The 16,956-nt window shown below is 40.2% G+C and overlaps 1 protein-coding gene across 2 annotated transcripts in view; it reads left to right on the forward strand.

Annotated features, from left to right (window-relative positions):
• Positions 1-16,956, forward strand: part of Suv3 (Suv3 RNA helicase) — a 349,258-nt gene that overhangs the window by 296,067 nt on the left and 36,235 nt on the right. The window lies entirely within an intron of this gene.

Genomic DNA, 16,956 nt, shown 5'->3' on the forward strand with positions numbered 1-16,956 from the left:
CATTAAATGCTTATTGCAAGCCATTTTTTGAAATACTGCGAAGTGCTTCCATTGTGGCTCTGTGAGTATCATTGTCAGACACAAAACGCTTGCCTTTCAGATGGAAACGGGAAGAAATCACACAGGGCTAAGTCATATATATAAGGGGATGTGTTGCAGAACCTCAGCACCCATGGCAGTGATCAGTAGTTGCACAATATTAGCTGTATGAGGCTGGCACTGTCTTGATGGAGAAACCAATTCACACCAGAAAGTTCTTAACGTTTTTCATGAATGGTGCGACAAAGTTATTCATAGTTGTTCCATGAGGCACAAAATGTGTAAAAAGAATGCCTTTTATATCAAAAAACACAAGAACCATTTGTTTGTCAGTTGAACGAGGGGCTCGAAATTTCTTAGGTCTTGGTGAATCCGAATGCTTCCAGTCATTCGACTGTTGTTTTGTCTCTGGACCATAGTAAAAAATCCAAGTTTCATCACAAGTCACTATTCAATTTAAGAAGTTTTGACCCTGTGTTTAAAAATTATCAATCTTTTCTTTGTAAAAGTCTACTCTTCACTGTTTTTGTTCTGGGGTCAAATTGTGTGGAATCCAGCGAGGATAGGTTCACGACATTTTCAGGTGATCTTTCACAATATTGTTGGCACTACTACTGTGTGAAATGGATATTCCAACAGCTAATTCATGAAGTGTAATTTTCTTGTCTTCATCCATGATTTCCTGGGCTTTTGTGATTTGCTCAGGAGGAAGGCTGACCCGGTCTTCAGTCATTTGCAACAGACTCACAGCCTTCTCTGAATCGCTTGCGCCATTTAAATATGGCCATCCCACCAAGACACTTATTACCATATGCTTCATTCATGTCTTTAACTGTTTCCTGATGCATTTACACCCCATCTGACACAATAATGGATTGCATGTCGCTGTTCAATCTTTATGTCTGGCATGATACTTGCCTCAAAGCAATCATCAGTGACATGGGGCTAAAAAAGCTCTCTTCACACAACACTAGCTCCACAAGTACTGGCATGCACACGGAGAGACCACTCGGTCGCGATCAGGGAGAGTGTCTCTAGCAGCAGTTGTGGAAAGTTTGCGCTGTAAACAAAATCTTGCACCAGTCCTTGAATTAAATGACCACCCCTTGTATTATTTTATTATTTTCTTTATTTTTTTATATATATATCTGTGTCTGCAAATGTTTTATCTTTAATTACATGTTATTTAATAACTGCTATAATTCAAAGCTTATAGAATGCTGAATGTACATTTCATATTATTTTATTGAATATTAAAAGTTTTGCCAGTTGGTTACACTGAATACAACCATTTTGCACATGCATGCGAACATACATACAGGACACCTGATATCTAGCAATCTTTGGGCTGAACAAACGGGAATGTTAATTGTAAATGTTATTGAACTCAGGAAGATTACCTTGAATTGGAGAATAGCTGTTTCCCCAATCCACAAAGGTGGTAAGGAACTATAGGCCAGTGAGTTTTACTTCTGTGGTAGGAAAGATCATGGAATCTGTGGTTAAAGATGCAATTTAGGACCATCACTACAAAATGGTATCTGGAATAAATCCCATCTTGGGTTTGTTAATGGTTATGCCCAATCAGTTTTCCTGGTTATGCCCAATCAGTTCAGTAAATGACTATGATGTGGTGATAAACAATTGGATATGGGTAACAGTTTTGATATTCCAGACTAGTAAAGCTTTTGATACTGTTTCTCATGGAAGGTTGCTATAAAACTAGAAGAACTTGACATTACTTGTAAGATCCTTGCTATATTGCAGGAAACAGGAACCTTGCTATATTGCAGGAAACAGGAACCTTGCTATAATGCAGGAGACAGGAACCTTGCTAATAGATAGGAGACAGAGGGCTGTCATAAATGAAACCCCCCACCTGTTATGCTGGTCCTCCTCTTCGAGGAGGACCAGCATAACAGGTGGGGGGTTCCATCCGAGACTGATCTTGGGTCTTCTCTTATTCCTGATTTTCATATATGATATTTAGAAGTGTATCCAAGGTCTCCGGAGCCCAGTGGTCAGGTGCAGAAGTGCAGTAGCACTCGCTCTTTGAGTAGACCGGGGTTTAAGCCCCTGACTGCTAAATACGGTCAATCTGCTAACCCCCACTGGACCAGCATGGCAGATTATGGTCCATTTCTCTCAACATGAATTGTTGAGAAGGCTTCCACCCTGCATTGGGTTGATAATGGTTTTGTTTTTTTTTTTTTTTCCTTTTCTTTTCTTTTCTTTTTTTTTTACCATGTTGAGCATTCAAAGTTTGCTGATCACTTGCCAATGTGATCAGTTAACAATTTGAGCTATGCCATATTGCTTAAAGTTGGATTGGTTGCATGTTTGGTCCAAAAAATGCCAACTAAAGTTTAATGCTTCTAAATGTAAAGTTATGCATTTGGAGACCAAAAATCCTGGACTCACATATAAGATAGGGGAATAGTGCTAAAAGTGGTTCAAGAGAAAAAAAAAATGCATGTTATGATTCAGGCTAACATGAAATTTTTGAAGAAGGTAAGCTGGCAAATATGAAGGCAAATGCTGTCCTCTATGATTTACAGGGCCTTTGTTAGTAGGGAGAAGGACAGTATTGTCCCTCTTTACAATGTGACAGATAGACCGCATTTGGGATATTATGTTCAGATCTGATTAAAGATGTTGAACTCTGCATTGAGTTCAACATCTTTAATCAGATCGAATGGCTTTGGCACAGCCTGCAAAGTTTGACAACTAGACATCTGAAGAGAAATCTTATTAGAAATCTAGACATCTGAAGAGAAATCTTATTAGAAATCTAGACATCTGAAGAGAAATCTTATTAGAAATCTAGACATCTGAAGAGAAATCTTATGTATATGGAACTTCTTATGTATATGAAAATCTTATGTATATGGATATTGAGATCCAATCTTCTGTAATACCAAAATCTTGGTATTACAGAAGATTGGATCTCATGAAGTTCTGTAGTTAGCAGGTTGTTGAGTATCGGAATAAATTGCCTCCTAACATAGTGGAGTCAGTCTGCTAAGTTCCTCAAAGTGGGCGCTTGTATGTGGTGAGAGAGATGATGCTCGTCTTCTAGCAGCATCACTGGCTGGAATCTAATACCCATATCTTCGTTACAATTTTATGTAATTGGAATCCAGCATGTACAGTCATGCATTGCAACCTGTGAAAACTCAGACGGAGGAATCCTGGTAAGTGAGGGTCCTATCCATAATATACTACTCTTGCCCCTGCTTTGGAAGGTTGCTATATAAACTAGGAGAACTTGAAGTTACTGGTAAGATCTTTGCTATATTGCAGGAGACAGGAACCTTGCTAATAGACAGGAGACAGAGGGCTGTCATAAATAGTCTTCATGGAGGACCAGCATAGCAGGTGGGGGTCCATCTGAGACTGACATTGATCCCGGATGGGAGATCCCGGACTCACCTGATTGGTATCATTTGGGGAGTAGTTCTTACTGCTAGGATCAAGGGAAAGGGACCTTTAGGTCCATTCCTAAAGGTCCCTTTCCCTTTGGTCCTGGGACAATGTCGAGAGTTATTGGAAATGTGATTATGGTGCTCTAAGCAAATGTGGCATCCCATTCATGTATGCATTATCTGCTTGTTCTTAAGTGAGCATCCCCTCATAGGTTTCTGTGGTGGGCATGTGAAATCTTTTTTTGCTCTAGTGAATAATTCAGACCCTTCCTCTTCTGACTCCAACAATCCCCTGCCTAAATAACAAGGTGATACCAGCAACACCGTGGCTGGTTTCTTCTGTTCTTCATTTATTCTACTGGAGAATAGGCAATTGGGAAAATAGCACTCTTTTTTTTTTATCCACAAAGTTGGAAGAGGTGGCAGGCACCCCAAAATCTGTTAAAGGAAGATTGCATTCTGGAGATCTTTTGGTGGAATCATCATATCCCAAGCAAGAAGAGAAAATTGTCTAAGCCAATAACACCCATCACTGTTCCCCCCAGAAAACAATCAGTTCTGCACATGTATGGTATAGTGGCATCTTCTTCATGTCTCTGAGGATAAGATCTGCTCTGAACTAAAACATCAAGGCCTGACATCTGTAAATTGAATATCAATGCATAAGGAAGAAATCTTGATTTTAATCAAGATTTCTTCCTTATGCAAGTTCCCTTCATTGCATTCAGCACCCCATGACCGCCAAATGCCATCAAGGCAGACTACTTAAACTACTCGGTAAGGATTTGCATTCCAAATCCACTGAAGTGTTTTAACTGCCAAAAGTACTGCCACTCACAAACAGCCTATGGTGGCACCCCTTCCTATGATAAGCCTAAATCTTGGAATGAATTTTTAACTCCCCGTGACTTGTTACAGAAATTCTCTCAGGTATAACAAGCTAGGGTATAACCCTCAGGTATAACCCAAGCACAGTACTAAGTACTATAGGTTCTAATACCTCTCGTGTTTGGGGATTACATAAAAAAAAAAAAAAAAAATAGGGTTCATTACCTGAGAGTTTAAAATGATGGCACTGATATTCAGATGACACTTGGGAGAAATGGACCAAATTTCAATGAAATTCTGCAACAAACAAATCCTCTGTTTGCACCTTTACGGTGGTAAGACCAGGTCTTTTTTTTGCAAAAAATAGATGCTGGTACTCATTCTTTGCTATCGGGAAAAATTGAAAATTAAAAGGATATGAAAAGTACTCTAATCCCCCCCCCTTCCTGATATTGTTATTTTAGTAGTAATTTTTTCTTTTTTTTTTTTTAAGAATAAGAACAAGAAATTAAGTATATTAACAGTTTATTAAGCATAAATTTATTATTCAAGTATATAAAAAAATAAGTAAAATGTGAGTAAAATAAGTAAAAATAATTTCATAATAAAGTTTTTGTAGAATATTCCAAATTTTTATTAAGTTCTCATCCGACACCCTATGCTGACTTCTTTTCCTGCTCTTTGTATCGGTTGCTGAATGACGTTTCCGAAGCAGCCACGAATTGACATATTTTGCTGGATCGCAGCACGTCAGCGGACAGCCCACAATTTTAAGAAACAGTCGTGAAGAAACTGTTTTTGTTATCAACGAAGCGCTGTTTGGCGATCAGATTTATTTCTGAAAACCCTCGTTCACATTCACTCGGTGAAATTGGTGTCGTACTCAGAGCATTCATCAAATGCCTCAATTCTTCGGAAACCTTTTTATCAATTAGGTATCCACGAATTGCATATAACTCTAATTGACAATTTTCTAACTTCATTTTCACCAAATGCCAACATTTCATGTTTAGAAGGCTTAATACCTTCGTTGTCCTCGTTTTCCTTCTCTCATCATCGGTATTGTCACTAGTTCTTAAATTTAAATTTTTTTTCTTTTCTTTTCTTTTTTTGGAACTGTCCAAAATATCGGTATCATTCGGATATTCAGGTAAAGTAAAGTGTAAACAGAGATAGGGAAAATTTTCGAAAAAATGTGGATAACGCACTTCCCCGAAATAACAGATGATTATTTATGGGGTAAAAGAAAATCATTTTTCTAATTCTCGAACGGGGCATTTACAGTTGATTCACAGAGGTGTCCAACCTACGACCCGCGAGGAAAGTGAACTCAAACAGCATTTTAAATTTTATTATCAAAATATTTTTCTCATTAAATGTTTTGTTCAGTAAATGTAATTGTGTATTGTACTTAATTAAATTTTTGAATATTTTCAATTTTACTTTTACATGCAATAAGATATTGAAAATGTAACACACTAAAAAAAATTAATTTTTTTTTGAATATGGCCCCGGTACTGGAAAAGGTTGGACACCACTGCAGTAGAAGGTGGGCCAGAGCCCATCGGGAATAACCCTTGATCTGCTCACTCTTGACCAGCGCAACTTCTCCGTATGTGGAACAGGTAGCTAGATAGGTTTTACCAGGTACCGCTAAGTTATACAATACTAATCATTTTAGCTCTCTTAATTCGCACAGCAGCACTAATTGCCTGAAGGCCAGAAATGCGAACAGGCTGTACCAAGTTAATTCTCTCCTAATCCATTCGCTATATGAAAATTTTCTTCCCTCAACCGAAACTATTTTAATTGCAACTTCCAAGGGGAATTCAAAATAATTAAACAGAGGTCCAAATGAGTAATTTAGAATTATAAAAATGGTTATACAGTTTTATATAGAAAATATCTTAACAATAGATATTTTTATATATTTTTTATATATATATATATATTTGATATATATTTGAATGAAAATTGCTTTGTAGTACAATAAAAAAATGCAAATTTAGTTAAATCATTTTAAGCTTATTTGAATAGTAGGTAAACGTGAAAAAATTTACAGAATATTATAAATTTTGAAGTGCATTGCATCCAAATGTCACACGTCACTGTTAATAAAGGTGCCGGTATGCCGTACCATTGCGTACCATCACAAAAAAAGCACTGGGTAAGACTAGTAGTAACCCTGAAACTCTGCACCTAGTATGCTGGTGATAGATGGTCTAGGTGATGGATGATACATCAACCAGTTCAAGTACCACCACTTTTCTTATTGCACGATTTATGTGGTGAAACCCATGTTTAGTATCCAAAGCAAAGCCCTGGAAATCCCTCATCACACAGTATGATCAAAGTAAAAATTTTAAAATGTATTCGTGTCTAGCGGCACCAGGGGTTCCCCCATTTCCGCGTTGCTTTCATTGTGGGTGTAACAGTTCACTGTAAAGGCCAGAGATTTAAAAGTGTATGGATTTTGAAAGTGTAGTGTTATGTATCTTTGTTCTTTTGGCCATTTAGCCGCTAGACCTGCTGGGGCTCTTGTTACCCACACTCGACCTCGTGGAGGCAGACCAGGTACCCAGTAGTTTGAATTTTTAATCTGGCAAAAAAAAATTTTAAAAAAAGAAAGAAAGAAAGAAGGGAAAAAAATGAATATTGTGGGGAAGTAATCGCTGAAAAGGTTAAGCCGAAAGGGTTTTGCATGCCCAGTTTCAATTTGGACATGTTTTAATTTTTGACATTGTGTGGGACATACGCTGGTGTACAGACAGAGTAGGGGGAAAGTGAAGATGGGGGGAAAAGTTAGAAGTATGGGGACAATAGAGTAGGTGTCCCCAAAGGCAGCGGGGGCAGCCTGTGCCCCCACCAGGAGCAGAGAAGTGGGGAATGGTAGGGGAGAGGGGAGAAAACGTGAAAACCGTTTCCTACACCCTTCTGGGGAATTAAAGGTGAATAGTGCTAGTCATATTGCTTACAGCAGGTAGTTCCTGCATTTGTCCATCCCGGGTTTTTTGTCACTTGGTTTGTTTGCATGCATCATCTTCATCAGATAGTTCCTGTGGTTGTGTCTAACCAGGTTCTCAGTCACTTGGTTATTTTCTCTGATCTTTGATCAAAGAATCAGAGATCAGGGGGCTTTTGGATAAGTCTTGGCAATCAGTGGTATGAATCTCTTCATTGCTTTGCCTTTGCTTGACGCTATCCATCTGTCCTGCCACAGCTGTAGCAGCTGAGTCATGATTCTATCCTTTTCTGTTTTGCGGTTGTTTGGTTCTACGGTAAGTCCATATATCGTAGCAGGTGTTCCCTTAGACAGGTGGTACATCAGCCTGCAGCGAGTCACCTCCGGGTCCAGTGGGAAGACTCCTGTCAGGACCTGGAGGGTGTGCATGCTCACTGTTCTGCATGCACAAGATGATGAGCATAGTGCTACGGTGAATTGTGTCCAGGTGCCTTTTAATTGCTACTGTTCTTGCTTTTTTGTACCATATCGGGGATCCGTAGGTAATGGCTTGAATGAAAATTGCTTTGTAGTACAGAGACAGGGTTTTTCTGTTTAATCCCCAGTCCCTGCGTGAGACTCTTGCTAGTAATGCTGCATAATTCTTTTAGTTTTTCTTTCAGGTGTATGATGTGAGGGGTGAAGGATAAATTACTGTCAGTTGTTAATTCCTAAGTATCATATTTGTTTTGCAAGTTTGATGGTTGCTCCTGCTTTGCCCAATCCTGTAACACCTGTATTGCCTGGTTTGCATGAGTCTCCAGGCCCGATCTGGATTCCTCCTCCGCCATCAGAACCAAATCATCAGCAAAGGCCTGGCAGTTCACTTCGCCCAAGTCCTGAGCCAGGAATTCTCAAAGACAGTGTTCCACAGGAGTGTCCCCAGGACCGAGCTCTGGGGGCAGCCCTGCAGATCCATCTAGCCACTTTTCAAAAAGGTGTTACAACCTCAATTCTTCTGTCAGTTAGGTAATCCTTTATACATTTCTACAGGTTTGGTGGGACCGCTGGCCAAGGATGCTTGGCCACCATAGGGTGTCAAACGCCCCGACAAAATCCACTGCGATGACTAGGAAGTACTTCCTGTCACATTGGATTGCTTTGGATAATAAGATTTTGGACTGCTTCTATAGTTGATAATCCCAGTTTGAATCTATGTTGTTTTAGTGATTCCAAGTTTTGTGGCTTGTAGTGGCTCGTAATTCTTTTATGCAGTAGCCTTTCATATAGTTTACTCAGGGTAGTCAGTAAAGCTATTGGTTGGTAGGAATTCGGTTGTTCCGTTAGCTTGGTAGGGTTCTTCAGGATGAGTTTCAGATTTGCAGTTTTCCAGGAGATCAGGATATGTGTTCCATAGCCTTTTTGATCAGTTCCGGCTCCTGGAAGTCCAGTCATAGGCATTTCTTATTTCTCATCTGTGCCGCAACATTTTGTAGCTCCTCCATGGTGAAGGGTGGCTCCATTTGTTGGGTCGTGTATGCCTCGTTCGCTTGGGAGATTTCTTCCTGCTTGTCACTGAGGATGGGGGTGCTAGGATGATTGTATTTAGTATGTTATTAATTGAACCATCCCATGTTGTAGTGAGGAAACCTTGAAGTCTTTTTGTTGCCGTCATTATTTTCCCTGTGCGGAGCTTATTTGTGATTATTTTGTATACCACCCCCCAGGAGTCTTCATTTCCGGTCACGGAGACTAGTCGCTCCCAGAAGTCTCTCTTATTTTTCTTTATTTTTTTCAGTGTAGGCATTGTGTAGTTCATGGTATTGATGTCTCAGGTAGGCTATCTCTACTGGTGGCCAGGTTCTCCTTGCCCTCTAATATTCTTTTCTCTTTGTTTGGACTTGCTTTCGTAATCTTTGTAGCTCTGGAGTTCACCAAGGCACAGCTCCTAAAGAGGATGTCTTCCTTTTCATCAGTATTTCCACTGCAGTGGTTGACTTTCTCCTGCATCCTGTCCTGGTTTTCCATCCCATCACTCCCCTGTCCAGTCACTTCCTCCTGTGCTTGTGCTTTATGGATCAATTGTTCTCGAAAGAGTTCCCTGTTTGCCTTTTTGATGGCAAACCTGCTTGCCGTCGTTGTCTTGATATTCAGGTGATTGTGCGGTGATCCGATGTGGTCCTGGCATTTTGCACTGCCAGTCTGTCACGTGAGTTTATATATTTCTTGTGATTAATGTAATGTCTATGGTTAATTCCCATAGGGTGTTGCAGTATATCGGTAGATTGAAAGGTTGATTCTTTACAATGAAGCTAGAATTTGCTAGGAAATTCTAGTCCATTCCTGGTACCTCATCAGTCGGGGTTAGTGCTGTGCCAGACAGGGAAGCGGCAGTTTACATTGGCACCAATTATGAATCTTTCTCCTGCTACAGTTGTTTGCACCATTTGTATGTAAGTGATAGTGAAATCTATTTCTGTTCCAGGTCTGCAATACAGCGAGATCACATACAGGCTGCCAACACAGCTAATAATATGGGCACATGCTGCCCATGGCGTGCAGAGTTGTGGTATTTTTGTCATGATCTCCTGGTTCCATACTACCACCGCCACCCTCAGAATGTCTTCGTTGCATTGTACAATTTTATGTCGGAGTGGATAGCCCCTGACTTGCCCTGTGTGAGTGTAGGGCTCCTGTATCACGATAACATCTGCGTTAGCCTCATCAGCATTTTGCCATACTTGGTCAGCCGCTGCTCTGGCCCGCTGCACGTTTATTTGCTGCACCACTAGGATTCAATTATTAAATTTCTTATGGTGTGTCCTCATAATTGGTTTGTGACTGGTATGAACTCTTGACTTTCTGGTAGTTTGGGCAGTCTGTGTTGCATATGGAATGGGCATGATCTAACCTCAGGGATTTGCAGTTGACACAGGCAGGATCTTTCTATTTATTTGGGCAGCTGTTGTAATCGTGGCCCTTTTTAGAGCAGTGGCCACATGTTGCTTCATTTTGGCCACAAGTGTGTTGTGTGGCCGTATTTGCAGCATCGGAAGCACTTTGGTACATCCACACGTTCTCCAAATCTGTGACTACTCCACTCTATGTATATAATGTTTTGCATTCATAGGATCTGCCATGCTTCGGAGGGCCAGCTCTATCACCCAGTTGCAGTTACCACTATTTCTAGATTGTTCTGTACTTGTGTATAATCAACTGTTTTTCATTCTTGTCAGGCAATTCATTTCAGTGATTTTTCCTGTATATCTATTTTCTTAGAATTGCAGGTGGCCCTCCTCTTTTGGGGGCCTCTGCGGTAAGGCTTAGGGCGGAGATCTTGGGGTTTGTTATTATCTCTTGTGCTTCTTCTTTGGTCGCCGTTTCAATAACTATCCCAGAGTTCCTGGTTTTTCGTATACCTTTGATTCTAGTTGCTCCGAAGTTCCCTTTCAAGTTCTCTGTGACTTTTATCTGTATTTCTTCACTGGTGGATTTTTCATTGCCTACTGGTCTTAGAGCCACAATGTTGGGTGTTGGCAGAAAGGTTTTTCTTTTGGTCGGTACATTTGTAGGTTTCTTCAGTGTTTCTGTGCAAGTGAGTGCCTGCTGTGGCATTTGTTTTGTCCCACATTCCATATAGGCCTCCAGTTTGGCCTTATTTGTTACTGCTTCTACATGGACCTTCTGTAGGATTGTTTCCAGCTTGGTCCAGATGGTCACAATTTCTCCTCTGAGGGTGGTGGTTATTCTGCTAGAGGATTCCTTCAGCTTGTTTTTGAGCTGGACCCGGAGCACCAGCATGTGGTCCAGGATAGGACTCTCGGGCAGCGTAGAGTCTAGGGGTGGGTTCTCTGTTTTTTTTTTTTTTTTTTGATGCGTCGTCAGCAACCTGTTTGTCCTCTGTAGTGTCATTCTGTGTGGCAGCTACTTCATTTATCTCCTTTTGCTCGGATTGCGAGCGGATTTCCCTTTCTGATTTTGGGACTGTCATTTTCCAATTTTTTCTTTTGGTGGGGGGGGGGGGTTTCCTGAGTGGGAGTTCTCCATCTCTTCTTGTTTTTTTATCAATATCAAGTCATTGTTTTGACCTTGTTGTGTGGTGTGGTAGTTCTGTCAGATTTACCCTCCATTTTGTTGGTACTCTGGATTAAAGAGGTTTTCCAGATTATTAGCTCCAAGAGCTGTCGATGGACACTAACCACAAGTCTGTGGGTTAATTTAGGTATCTTTCAACTGGCAATCGAAATTTTGGGCTCTCCCATTGGTCACGTGAGGGGGTACAGCCAAGTGCTAAAATGCACCGAGAGCGACAGGGCTAGTTCCCTGTGGGCTTTTCCGGGACGCCGAGGACATCAGAATTTCAATGTGTTGCACAAGTAACAAGTTTATGCCTCACCATGGAATGTTTATGGTAGGGGGGAAAGCACAAAAATCATGATTTTCTCTATAATATCACTTTAAACACAGTCCAGATATATTGGAAGTCTTTATCCAAGTTTACACAAGGGGCAATCACTATGAGGGCAACCTCAGTTAAGAGTCAGATACCAACATGCCAGCTAGTTTTATTTGTCTACTCTTTCCCTGCTGTCAGCCACATGGTGACCAGTGCAGTCTGGCAACAAAGGAAACAGATAAATGACACTGGGATCTAACTAAATACCCAGTACAATGAAAAAAGTTTCTCACCAAGCGACTCCTGTGCTGTATATCTTCTTGAGAGAACAACACTGTAGAATATAAACTGTAGTTTAAACACATTTTTTACAAAAAAATCATAGTGATATATCGTACGTCCAAACACAACAGCAGCCATATTGGTGGTCACACAGTGTCATCAGTGTCTTTTCAGGTTATGATTGGCATCATGGTGAGAGTCAATCTACTTACAGTTCAAGAGTAGAATTCTAAAATAGTTTTTGCAGGCCAGTTGTTAGGTAGTCCACCTTTAATGTTCACAGCTCCACTGGCTTCAGTTTCTTCTGGTCACACAGACCCAAATGGTTGAGTTGCTTAGACTTCTGCAATAGTGGCCGACCGGGCTAGCCGAGTGGGTAAAGTACCTGCCCGGCAACCCAAAGGTCGCGGGTTCGATTCCCGCCTCGGGCTTGGATCAGAGTACTGCAAAAACCTTGGGAGGTGCAATATGGCCACAGAAGCCGATGCGCCAACAACTACCAAAACAAAAAAAAAAAAAAAAAACTTCTGCAATTACTGATGACTTCATTCACTTTGTTCATTTATCTATCAGAATACCAGACAATCCTATCCACACACCCAATATACACTGCCTTTTTTTTTTTTTTTTTTTTTTTTTTTCCCAGAAAAAAACTCCTTCATAGTACAGAGTCGATGTTGGTGGTCTTCTAAGCATGTCAGATCAAATGTGATGGTCTCTTCTCCAGTGGAGCTTTTCCCTTTCGGCAGTTCTCAGCCTTGCATTCTTTGGCTTTATAGGAATGCAAAATGGGATGATCTGCAAAATTTCTATTCTTTTCCTTGGCTGATTAAATTTTCTGTTTATACTCCGGCACGACAACCAAGTCAGTAGAGTTTACAATAAATCGTCAATACAAATATTTATTGTATTTAGTAGTCACGGGCTTGAACCCCGGTCCACTCAAGGAAAGCGTGCTATGCACTCTCGCTCCTGACCACTGGGCTACGTCTTCTGATGCCACTGTCAAATCATGTTAGTGAAATTATTCTTCTAGGGATGAAATCCTTTATTCCACATTGCGCCATCTAAACCATGTTTTTCTAATAAATGTACTAAAGCCGTTCGAGGTACAGTTGCATATCGCAGTTGTCTTGCATACAAATGTTCAGATTCATTTTCTGCATACGTTAATGCTTACAGCTCTATATCAGTTATTAATTAATCAATCTAATTTTGAACATTTTAAGATCAGAAACATTCCTTCTTATCCAGGTGATAGTCAAGCATTTTGGCCTCTTGCCAAAGCTGTTGGCCATCATACTCTCACCAGTGTTGAAAGTAAGTGGTTCTGTTGATTCTTCAGCCAAGGATGATGCTTGCTTACTAGCATCCTAATTTTCTTGTAACTTTTGTATTGACAATTTTGGTAAACCACCTTCTACCATTTCCATTACATTCCACTTAATGCATCCTGTGGTCCTTGGTCAAAATGATGCCAGCAGAATTCTGAACAATCTTGATGCCAAGAAAGCTCCAGGTTCCTGAAGCCTTTCTCGATTTTTTTCTCTCAAAATCTGTGTTCCTGCACTTTTGCATTACCCTTTTACGCTTTCTTATTGCCCATAGGTGCCAAGCAAATCTTTGTGCAACTTTTAAAGTGATCTATTTCAAGCAACAGTTCCTATTTAACTGTTGTTTTCATCAAATAAGTAGATTTCGCTTTATGAACTGTAAGTAATCCCTAGACAGGAAAACTACCTTTCTTTTTTCCCTTCTTTAACTAACAGACTAACTTACTGCTTGGTTATCCTAGCAGCGGTGCTCCTACCTCTCTGGGGCAGGTCTGAAAGGAGCAAAGATGGATAACAATATGTTTCCACCTTTAGAGCCACTGAGCTCAAGATCTAAAGTAAATGACACCAGAAATAACTTTTTACAACCCATCAAGAGAAGATATCAGCTTTCCTAATTTTGCATTCTCTGTCAGACCAATCACTGAGTAAACTATCTCCATTCCTTATGCAGAAATGCATTCTGCTGCAGGCCCACCAAAATCGTTAAAGCAACTCCAGTCTGGTGATCTTCTGGTAGAGACTACTCAATCCCAACATTCCACAAAGATATTAAATCTGAAGACCTATGGTGGACACCCAATAAAAGTGGGTGTCCACCCCATGGGACCCCATGCCATTCTGACACCTCAAATGGAGTCATAACAAAATGGGACATATTAGCTGTATCAGAGGAAATTGACCAAGTGCTATGTGAGCAAAGAGTGATCTAAACAAGAACTGTGATTTGAAAAGACACTTTTAGTTCTCCTAACTTACCAACATTTATCAAAGCAGGCTATCTCCATTGCTGTGTGCAAACTTACATTCCTAACCTCATTAGGTGCTTCAAGTGCCAAAAATACGGCTGCTCCAAAACTGCATGTCAAGGCGAAGCAATATTCCCTAATTGTAGATTAAAGGAGCAAACCAATCTGATTTGCACTGTTAGCACTCCTCATTGCTCAAACTGTAAGAGTAGCCACCTGGCATATTCCAAAACATGTAAAGTATGACAGCAAGGAAAAAACTGCAGAAATATAAGGTGGAGAGAATAAAGTAATGTACTCAGAGGTGAGAAGACAAATACAGCCACTCCCCAACTTATGTAAGGGTTGTGTTATGCGGAACTCTATGTAAGTCGAATTTTATGTGTCGGAATTTCCCTAAATGCTTATGCAGCACTCATAACTATGCACACTGAATTTGATTGAAGCAAAATATAAATGTTCGGTGAACATGTAAACAAAATTATTTATTCAATTTTTTTTTACTTCGCATACAGGAAAAATTACAAAAGTGTGCTTCGAAATGTACAATTAAAAGATTAAGACAAGTGCCAGTACAAACACCTCAGGGCCATTTGCCTCTGAAACCGATTTTCCATCCTTGTTACTAGCTTTTCCATTTCTAATATAGCACCTGAACACTGTTTCATGATTACTGTTGATCCTTTAACATGTTATTTGATATGCACACTGTCCTTTAAAATAGTATTCATTGTTGAAACAGCAAGACCTAATTCCCATGCAATAGATGACAAACTTTGTCCTGCTTTGTACTTCTTAATCATTTTCATCTTCATTTCTAAATCAATTTTGTTTTGTTTCTCAGCACTTGCACTTTATGTTGGTCCCTTTCCCTTCACCACTGTAATAAGTAAATAGGAATGAAGAGCAGATTCTGAAAATTTATTTGTTTTTCATATGATTAAAGATTTCAGTGAAGGGGAAACACATTAACATGAGTAGAGGTATATGAGGCAAGAAAGCAAGCTTATGCAGCATCAGCCAAAAGGGGGGGGGGGGGAACACCTCCCATTTCACACCTCAATTCGTTCCCAATGCCTGTCCAGCTCAACCTTAAATTTATTTAGGCTATCAACAGTTTTTAAATTCTGTACAGTGGGATCAACTGATGATGTTGAACAGCAGCAAACTAAGTGGGACGCATTCAAGGAATTAATCATGGAAGCTACTAAAAGTTTCATACCTGTTAAGAAATATTATTCAAGGTTTGGGCCTAAATGGTTGTCAAATGAATTAATAAATTAATGGCAAAGAAGAAAAATGCATGGGATGCATATAAATTATCAGGAGACACAGAAGCCTACAGCAGATATAAGCTAGTCTATAATCAAGTCACAAAGGAGGGATGGTGCCTCCGTAGCCAGGTGGGCAGGAGCAGCAGTGCGTAGCACATGCTTCTTGATTCGACTGGGTTTTGAGCCCATGACCACCAAATACAGAGGATGCGGAAAGGTCAGGGAATGACCACTGCATATCCCCGGAGCAATATGGCCTTAGTTGCTAATGATCCTAAAAATCAAATAACAACAACAACAAAGGAGGGTTAGGCAGGCAAAGGCAGATTACGAGAAATATTTGGCAAAAGATGCTAAGAAAAACAGCAAGGATTTCTTTACTTATATAAACTCTAAAAGGAAGGGAATGAATCTGATAGGTCCACTTGATATCGCTGGTTCGACTGTTGATGATCCTGCTCAGATAACAAACAAACTGAATGAGTATTTTGCATCTACATTCACACATGAGGAGGTAAGGTTTGAAAATGCCAGAAGGTTATCAAATTGTAGCTGGGTGCTTAATGATTTGGAAATAACTGAAAACAAAATGGAGGAGAAATTGTTGAAGTTAAACATAAGAAAGGCACCTGGGGTGGATGGGATCTATCCAGTTATATTAAAGGAGGCGGAAAAGGAAGTAAGCAAACCTTTAGCCATAATTATGAGACCATCCTTGGACTCAGGGGAGGACCCCAGAGACTGGAGATGTGCAAATGTATCCCCAATTCACAAAGGGGGATCAAAGGGTGACACGAGTAATTACAGACCAGATAATTTAACTTCTGTTTCAGGAAAATTAATGGAGGCACTGGTTAAAGAAGCACTGCAGGATCATCTGGATAACACTTCAATTATAGCTCGGACACAGCATGGGTTTGTTAAGGGGAAAGTCTTCCATCTGTTGTTGTGGGAGTTGATAGAGTTAATTTAAGAAGGAATGGGACAAACATTTAGAGGGAATTATTTTGTAAAATTTTTTCTTTTTTTTTTTTTTTTTGGCTGATGCTGCATAAGCTCACACACTTGCTTTCTTGCATCATATGCCAGTACTACTACAACAAAAGATGCAAGTCTGTTCCACCAATCAACTACCCACTGGCTAAAGCCAAATTTCTGCACATCTATTCTACAACTGTCTTTCCTCAAATTGAATCTCTGCCCCCTCAAGTTCTTAATCTGAGCAAGTGGAAGAATCAGATCACCTCACAGGTGCCTACTCTCCGGGTGCTGCAATTTGCAGAACTTAAGCCTTTCTTGGTAAGAGCACCCCTTTGTTCCCCTCACCAATCTTCTTGCCCTTCTTTGTATTTGTTCTAGCAACTCTACATCCTTCCTAAAATGAGGCCTCCAGACTTGTACACAGAACTCTAGATGTAGCCTGGCTATTGCCTTGTACAATGGGATAATCACCTCCCTGTCCCTGCTAG

The sequence above is a fragment of the Mastigoproctus giganteus genome, chromosome 2 (genome assembly GCF_048544385.1).
Source record: "Mastigoproctus giganteus isolate SK-2022 chromosome 2, ASM4854438v1, whole genome shotgun sequence".
Classification (NCBI taxonomy): Eukaryota; Metazoa; Arthropoda; class Arachnida; order Uropygi; family Thelyphonidae; genus Mastigoproctus; species Mastigoproctus giganteus.